Raw genomic sequence first — 9,230 nt, 5'->3', positions numbered from 1 at the left:
TCCTTGGACGACACCAGCCCGGAGCCTGTTGTTCAAATCAGTGACACGATCAAAACACCTGAAATGTAAAATCTATTGAATGACGACACACATATGGATGCTGGCTACGGCACCAACAACAACCAGATATTATAACATCTTAGACTTGTTATAGTTTACAGTTACGACTGGCCAAGCCTACATAAAAATACAAAAAAATATAAAAATAATAATAATATGATATTGTGATATGAGACTAAATATCGTTTGCGATTTTGGTTATCATAATATTGTGATATAGAAGTCGAGTAATGCAGTTTTCCGAACTTAATAGACTGTTATACTATCATTATAAAAGACAATAGATAGATAATAGAGCAATAATAATAAACTCATGATATTGATAATAATAGCATACTGTAATAGCATAATGTCTACATTACTAATGTTTGATTATAATATATTCAAAAGCACCACTAGTCATCCATTATACAGATATTGATCCATTCATTCATATCATATTTGATTTAGTTGGTGATAGTTTAGATAGTGACAGTTGTAACTAATGACACAAATCAATGATTAAAACCATTGTGTCGTTGGGACTTCGTGCACAATATGATTTACTATTTACTATAGATCCTTTATGATCTAAGAATTGCAGCGTGTGTTCGCCACAGGGAACGAATAATTCTACCGCACTTTTGGTCCAATTAACAAACACGACGCGGATCCTCTTCCAGCGACAGAGCCACGCCGCGACACGGCGAACTGCTGTCATTCACCTGTTGTTTTGATGTGACGTCGGACGGGATCGGTCCAAACGGATCAATGCGCACCGGGCTGAGGCGGTTGTTGGTGCCAACCGGACCCGGCGTGAACACAGGCAGCGTGACGGTGCCGAGACGCCGCCTCAGACAACTTGCACCAAATAGCCGCACCTCACCTGAAAGCCGGTGCCGGACGGACCCTCTGCCCCGCTGCTCCCTTGTTGTCCGGGCGGACGGTCCGAGCCGAGTGCGCGCTGCTCGGAGCTGCTCGTGGTGTTTGAGCCGCGCGACGTGACGCGCAGGAGCCGAGTCCCCCCCCCCCCCCCCCCCCCCCCACACCCCCCATGCGTTCCAACTATTCATCTACTCAAAGTTTAAAGTAAATGTATTTTTATCTCCTCGTTTATTCACACACACACACACACACACACACACACACACACACGCACGCACGCACACACACACACACACACACACACACACACACACACACACACACACACACACACACACACATATATATATGCTTTTTGAAGTCGCATTATTCAGCGCTTATTTTTGCACATTTTAAATGGAAGGAGAAATGAGAGGTTGACAAACAGACGTTATAGTATCGACATATATCACAACATATATCATTTAACAAATATCATATAACATATGGCATATAACATATAACATATATCGTTTAACATATATCATATATCATATAACATACAACATAAATCATTTAACATATATCATAAAACATATATCATACAGCATATATCATTTAACATATATCATATAACATATATCATTTAACATATATCATATAACATATATCATTTAACATATATCATATAACACATCACATAACATATAAAATATTACATAGATCATATAACGGATAATATATACCATATATCATACAACATATAACATAATCATATAACAAATATCATATAACATATAACATAAAAATATAACATATATCATAAAACATATAACATATAACACATATATAACAAATATCATATAACATATAACAAATACCATATAACATATAACATATAACAAATATCATATAACATATATCATATAACATAATATCATGTATCATATATCAATAACTCCCCCTCGCTGTGGGACACTGTTGCCATGGGAATGGCTGGTCCAAATAGACACACTGTTCTTACATCAACATTCTCCTTCTTCCCCTTCCTCTTCCCCTTCTCATTCTTCTTCTTCTTCTTCTTCTTCTTCTTCTTCTTCTTCTTCTTCTTCTTCTTCTTCTTCTTCTCATTCTTCTTCTTCTTCTCACTCTCCTTCTACTTTTTCTCCTTCTTCTACTTCTCCTTCTCTTCTTTTTTCTCCTTCGCCTCCTACTTCTTCTTCTTCTTCTTCTTCTTCTTCTTCTTCTTCTTCTTCTTCTTCTTCTTCTTCTTCTTCTTCTTCTCTTCTTCTTCTTCTTCTTCTTCTTCTTCTTCTTCTTCTTCTTCTTCTTCTTCTTCCTCCTCTTCTTCTTCTTCTTCTCACTCTCCTTCTTCTTTTTCTCCTTCTTCTACTTCTCCTTCTCCTCTTTTTTCTCCTTCGCCTCCTACTTCTTCTTCTTCTTCTTCTTCTTCTTCTTCTTCTTCTTCTTCTTCTTCTTCTTCTTCTTCTTCTTCTTCTTATCATATACCATATAACATATAACAAATATCATATAACATATATCATATAATATAAATTATATAACATATATCATATAATATATATCATATAACATATATCAAATGACTTATTTCACATATAATATATGATATAACATATATCATATAACATAATATCATGTATCATATATCAATGATCCCCCCCTCACTGTGGGACACTGTTGCCATGGGAATGGCTGGTCCAAATAGACACACTGTTCTTACATCAACATTCTCCTTCTTCCCCTTCCTCTTCCCCTTCTCCTTCTTCTTCTTCTTCTTCTTCTTCTTCTTCTCATTCTTCTTCTTCTTCTCATTCCTCTTCTTCTTCGTCACCTTCTTCGCATTCTTCCTCTCATTCTCCTTCTTCTACTTCTTCTCCTCTTTTTTTCCTTCTCCTCCTCCTCCTACTTCTTCTTCTTCTTCTTCTTCTTCTTGTTCTCATTCATCTGCTTCTCTTTCTTATTTTTCTCCCTCATCTCCTTTTTCTTTTTCTTCTCCTTATCATATCACAAATATCATGTAACATATATCACATAACATATAACATATGTCATAAAACATATATCACATCACATAAGACTTATATCATATAACATATATTATATAACATATATCATGTAATATATATCACATAACATATAACATATCTCATATAACATATAACATATATCAAATAACATATATCATAAAACATATTACATATAATACATGCCATATATCATATAACATATAACTATGTTATGTCACATATATCATGTAACATATATCACATAACATATATCATATAATATATATCATGTAACATATATCATACAACAGATAACATATATCATATAATATATATCATGTAACATATATCATACAACATATACATATATCATATAATATATATCATGTAACATATATCATACAACATATAACATATATCATATAATATATATCATGTAACATATATCATACAACATATAACATATATCATATAATATATATCATGTAACATATATCATACAACATATAACATATATCATATAATATATATCATGTAACATATATCATACAACATATAACATATATCATATAATATATATCATGTAACATATAACATATAACATATATCATATAACATGTAACTTAAAACATAAATCATATAACATATATCATATAACATATATCATATAACATTTAACATATAACATATATCACATAACATATAACATATATCATAAATCATATAACATATATCATGTAACATATATCACATAACATATACTGTATCATATATTCATAAATCAAATGACTTATTTCATATATCATACATGATATAACATATATCATATAACATAATATCATGTATCATATATCAATGATCCCCCCTCGCTGTGGGACACTGTTGCCATGGGAATGGCTGGTCCAATAATGCTTCCTCTTCTCCATCTTCTCCTTCCCCTTCTTCTTCTTCCCCTTCTTCTCCTCCCCTTCTTCTTCCCCTTCTTCTTCTTCTTCTTCACCTTCTTCGCATTCTTCCTCTCATTCTCCTTCTTCTTCTTCTTCTTCTTCTTCTTCTTCTTCTTCTGCTTCCCCTTCGTCTCCTTCTTCTCCATCTTCTCATTCTTCTCCTCCATCTTCTTCTTCTTCTCCGTCTTTTTCTTCTCATTCTGCTTCTCCATCTTCTCCTTCTTCTTCTTCTTCTTCTTTTTCTTCTCATTCTTATTCTTCTCCTACTCCTTCTTCTTCTTCTTCTTCTTCTTCTGTGTTTTAACGTTTTGCACACCGAATAAACACCAAATAAATGGATGAGGTAAATGCACCTTCCAGAATCTCATCAGAAGAATTATTTTAGCGCTACATCTTGCATCTTTATTAGGAGTAAAAGTCAAATCATAGAAACATAATTTTATTCAAGGCATATATTTTTTAAATGCAACCATTTTTGACTATCCCTCCACCGGGCGCGGTGCTTAACGGCCACGTCAGGTGAGTTGGGGTTTGCCAGGTATTAACTCAGGCTGACTGAACTGGCAACCCTGCAGCACAGCACCGACACGCCTCGTTTCACCAATTCATTGTACAGCGCATGAAAGGAACAGACTGATCGGTGTTCCCTTTCAAAACGTGATATATTCCGAACTCAAACACATTTCAATTCATAAAACCCACGGGGGACGGGAGGCGAGGAAATGAAAACACAGGCGCAGGGATACCACAGAAATTAAAGTCTTGTAATTCAATGTATTCACATTACAACATCCACATTGTTCAGCTTGTGACAATTTCTAATGATCTTCAAACATATTCACTGTATGATACATTATACCAAGAGGCACTTTCAGTAATTCTGGCAATATAGTAGCTACAGTATAGTGTCTAAATTACAAAATGGTAAAAATAAATAATGTATATCTCAAATAATTTTTTGAGTTTTAATATTTCTTTACTGTACAGCATACATATTGTACAAAATGGAGCGTCGACCTGCAAGGAAATGAATTTATTTGTTTCAACAAATACTGTGTATTTGGACATACGTACATACGTGTCAGCTCTCCTTCCTTGTGTAAGTATTGCTACATGTGGTAAGTGCAAGAGTTTACTAGTGAAAAGAAATCGTTCTTTGTTACTTAATCATGTGTCAACTATATAAAAATACACATCTCATTTTTTTTTTTTTTTTTTTTCTTCGTTTACAGAATCGTAAAGCTTGTTTGGTTCCCATGGATAAAATTATAGTACACGTGTAAATAAGTACGGCAGTCAAATTATGACGTAAAGGAATACAATATAAAAAAAAAAAAAAAAAAAAAAGACATTTTACCTCAGAAGCGAGCGGCAACAAGTAACGGGTGTAAATAAAACTTCCCTTTAACACAGGGTCACTGGCAAATTACAACCGATTTACGGTGTTTTTATGGGATGTTCCGTTACTCCGCCGCTGGTTTTCTCGCCTGAGGGGACGCTAAAATGCTGACGCATGTTTTGTTTTGTTTTTTTCCTTGCATTTCAAGGGTTTTTGTTTTTTTTAATAGGACTACTTCACATTTCCTCACCACTCGACTTTCTACCAAACAAAGGGAAAAAAACAGACTGGAAAGCCCAAAAAGAGTCTTTTTTCTTTTTCTTTTTGTTTGTACAGGGAAGCACTCGGAAGATTCTACTTGAAGTGTAAATGCTGCACATCAGATGTCTGGGATTTGGAAAAAAAAAAAAAAAAAAAAAAAAAGGGTTCATCCGGAGTTGGACAAGAAAGGATTGGATTTGTTTTTTCGTGGAGTGTATCTTCCGGCCCGCACTCCCCCGCCTTCATGGGTTCGTCCCGGGTCCGTGCGGCGGTCACGCGTGGCGCGCCCGAATTATCTGTCGTTGCTGCCCCTGGAGTTTATTCCAAAGGGCGGGAGACGGCGGCACGGAAGGCAAGCTGTGGAACCCGGAGCCTGCATAGTGAGCGACGACGGGGACAGAAAAAACCCAAGCTGAAATATCCGGTCGAGTGAAAGTCAGCGACACGTTGATCATTTGAGATCATCACTTTTCGAGGAGGTCGATTAATGCATATCTCACATTTTTTGAGGCGACTCTCATAGGACGGCCTGACACAGTATTCGCCGGTTGGACGCGGCAACGCGACGCCGAGGGTTGATCCGCGGAATAACTCGCTCGGATCACCGGGGACGGCTGAAGGGGTTTTGGATTCCGGGTCGGAAGAGGAAGAGGAAGCAGAGGGGACGGGTCGCGGCCGAGGGACAGAAGAGCCGCCGTCCCGCTCTCACGTTCGGTAAAAGACGGCTGCACCGCCACCGACGGGGTCCGACTGTGTCTAATGCTCATTCTTATTGGCAGGTCAACCCATTTTCCACCAATTACTCCCCCGTGCGCTCCCCAGGGATATTCCCACACGCAGCACGGGTGAACAAGCCGCCATTGATGTGCTGCGCTATTCAAACTTGTTAATATGGGATGTGCGGGGACAAAGGAAGCCAATGTTCCTCTGCTCGGTCCAACAAGAACCTGGCACGTACGCGCGCGCGCGCATACACACACACACACACACACACAGATACACACACACACACACACACAGACGCGCGCGCAGAGCGGAAGGGGAATCACTCAGCTTCATTTTGGGTTCGAGCCCGTGGAAATTCTACGACCGAGAGAATGTCAAACACTGGAGATGGGATGGAGGCTGGAACCTGCGTTCAGGTGGTGAGAACTGGAGCGGACTGGACGCGGGGGGGGCGATTACTGCCGACCGTCGCGGCAGTGACTCGACGCTTCACACGTCTGATCCGACCCGACGTCCGTCACCGCCTTCCTTTCTTTTTTCTTCACCTCCTCCCTCCCTCTCTCTCTCTCTCTCTCTCTCCCTCCCCCTCCTCCTCCTCCTCTTCTTCTTGGGGGCGGAGGACGATCCAGCGACTCAATCTGCGTCAGCGATTTTTTTTCCTCAAGTGTCGCGACGTTAAGCCCTGACCTCTGACCCCCACCCCCCTGACGGCTGCTTCACACCGAGTCTGGGAATCCGTTGAAGAGAAAGAATCGGAAGTCCATCCATCCCCGTGGGGAGTCGGACTGGGAAAGCCGTGACGCGCTGCGTCATTTCATCGGGCGTTCCAGGTGCGTTTCAACTTCATTTCAACTTTCAACTTTAGCTTTGGTCCGAAAACTATGAACGGAAGTTACGTCGATCAAGTTTTTTTTTTTTTAGCTTAAACCTTCGTAAAATAAAAATAAACAAAAATAAGTCACGGATATAAAATAATGACGTTGGCGTTAACGTTGGTTGTCACCGTATTCACTCTCCATAAATCTCTTTTCATATAAATTAATTCTGCGTATTTTTTTTTTTTGCTTTCTGCATTTGGCTAACACTATAAACGACATTTTAAGCTCTCGTTCGTGACAAATCGGTAAATGTCCAGCTGAGCAAACTACTCGCTGTGGTACTGGAAATAAAACAAGCTCCTCCCATTTTCCTTGATTTTGTGACGCCAAACACAGACACAGTTCACCCTGCGGCCACTAGGGGGACGTGGGACGGAGAGGGGGGCCTTACCCTGAGCCCCGATCTCTGCTTGGATGACTTTATATTGGGCTTAAGGTTATCAGGGGAGCCAGCTACAATAAAATGTTATTATCCAAAGCACTGAATGGCAGGCAGATGATGTCACACGGCCCTCGGACCGGGGGGTTTTTCAGCTCGCTTCGTCCGGGTGCGGATCTAACTGGTCGGGCGTCGGCTTGTGAGGTTCCGCGTACGTTTTGACCGCTCCCAGCCGCCCCGTTTTCAAAAACCTGCCATCCCGACGTGTCGCGTTGCGCGGATCTGAATAGCACCATCCGTCCCAGCTCCGCGGGCGTGGCTCTCCCTGAGTGGCTCCGAGGGTTTTTTTTCGTTCACAAATTACAAGGTACAGTACGGCGCCTCCGCAGGAAGGCGTGAAAAGCAAATAGCTGGAACAGAACCTGCAATATGGCCTGAAATGTGTGAATTGGTGGGAGAACTCTGGGTTTCTTTCTGGTCTAAGGATCCTCTGAAGGTTTCACACAGTCACCCCGATGGCAGCAGTCACTGCCATCGGGGTGACTGTGTGAATTCGAGGTTTTATTTAGACGTTCAACATACCCGGGGAGGGAAAAAAGGCCTTAAAATGTTCAGAGGAAAACTCTGATTACTTGGAGAGCAAGGCGAGCGAGCTCATGTTTCCCCATCGATGTTATTATATAGATTTTCTAATGTTTTTGACTTGTGTTTCTGGTACTTTTTTTTCTGGTTTCGATCTCAGTGCGTGTGTCCGTGTGTGTATCATGGTGTTTTATCTCCCTTTTCATTCTACAATGTTCACTTATAGCGGACAGAGCTGAGTAACAGCTCAGCTTCTGAGCTTTTCTATAGCTTACTTTCTTTAGAGGAATGATATGCGTTACACACACAAACACACACACACACACACACACACACACACACAAACACACACACACACCAGACACACACACGTGGATGAAATATCACCATAAAGTAACTTAATTTGGCAAAAATATGAAAAAACGGGAACGGCTTCATCAGATGACAAAACGTCTCTTGCGACAGCGGCACAAGTCTAGAGGGATCGTAAAAAAAAAAATAAAAAATCGAAATTAAAAAAAAAAAAACAAAAAAAAAAAACGGGCGGGCGGAATGCTTGGCGTGGTGGTGATGGGGGGTCTTCGTCTGGGCGGAAGCGAAGCAAAGCGCAGACTTGAAATGTCTCTCTTTTGATTCCCTTTGTAATCCGTCTATAGAAAAGGAGAAACGGCCTGTGGGGCGTCGCCCCGAACTCATCCCACCCGACAGTTGAAATGAATGTACAGGTAAGTGTGATGTTTATATATAATTGCATTCAGAAAATATTCATTATGTATAAATTGGCAGCAAACGTCTGCAGTCCTGTGTCTCCTCGGGGTCGTCGAGGTCCGGCTCACCAGTCTTCAGCGTCTCTTCAGATTAGCAAAAAGAGTCTGTATCCCAAAGTAGAGCGGTGAAACCGTATTGCAAAATGGAAGGCTTCCTCCCAGTCTGTCGAAACTCTATTATCTTAATAAAATGTGTAAAACACAGTTTTGCCCACCCTGTTTTTTTTTTTTTATCGTTTTTTTTTATTTTTATAGGCACACATTTCCCAAACTTCTACAGTGTTGTGTCTATGTGATGTGCTGGCAAATAAAATAGGAGTTCGATTGATAGGTTGAAAAGGCGAAAGAAAAACCCCAAAAAACGACGCATCTTTCGTTCTAGCGGAGGCCATGTTTCCCGGCGGCTGTTTTTCAGTCC

Source organism: Zeus faber (assembly GCF_960531495.2).
Source record: "Zeus faber genome assembly, chromosome: 6".
Taxonomy (NCBI): Eukaryota; Metazoa; Chordata; class Actinopteri; order Zeiformes; family Zeidae; genus Zeus; species Zeus faber.
The sequence above is the reverse complement of the archived record's forward strand: the minus strand, read 5'-3'. Positions refer to the sequence as shown.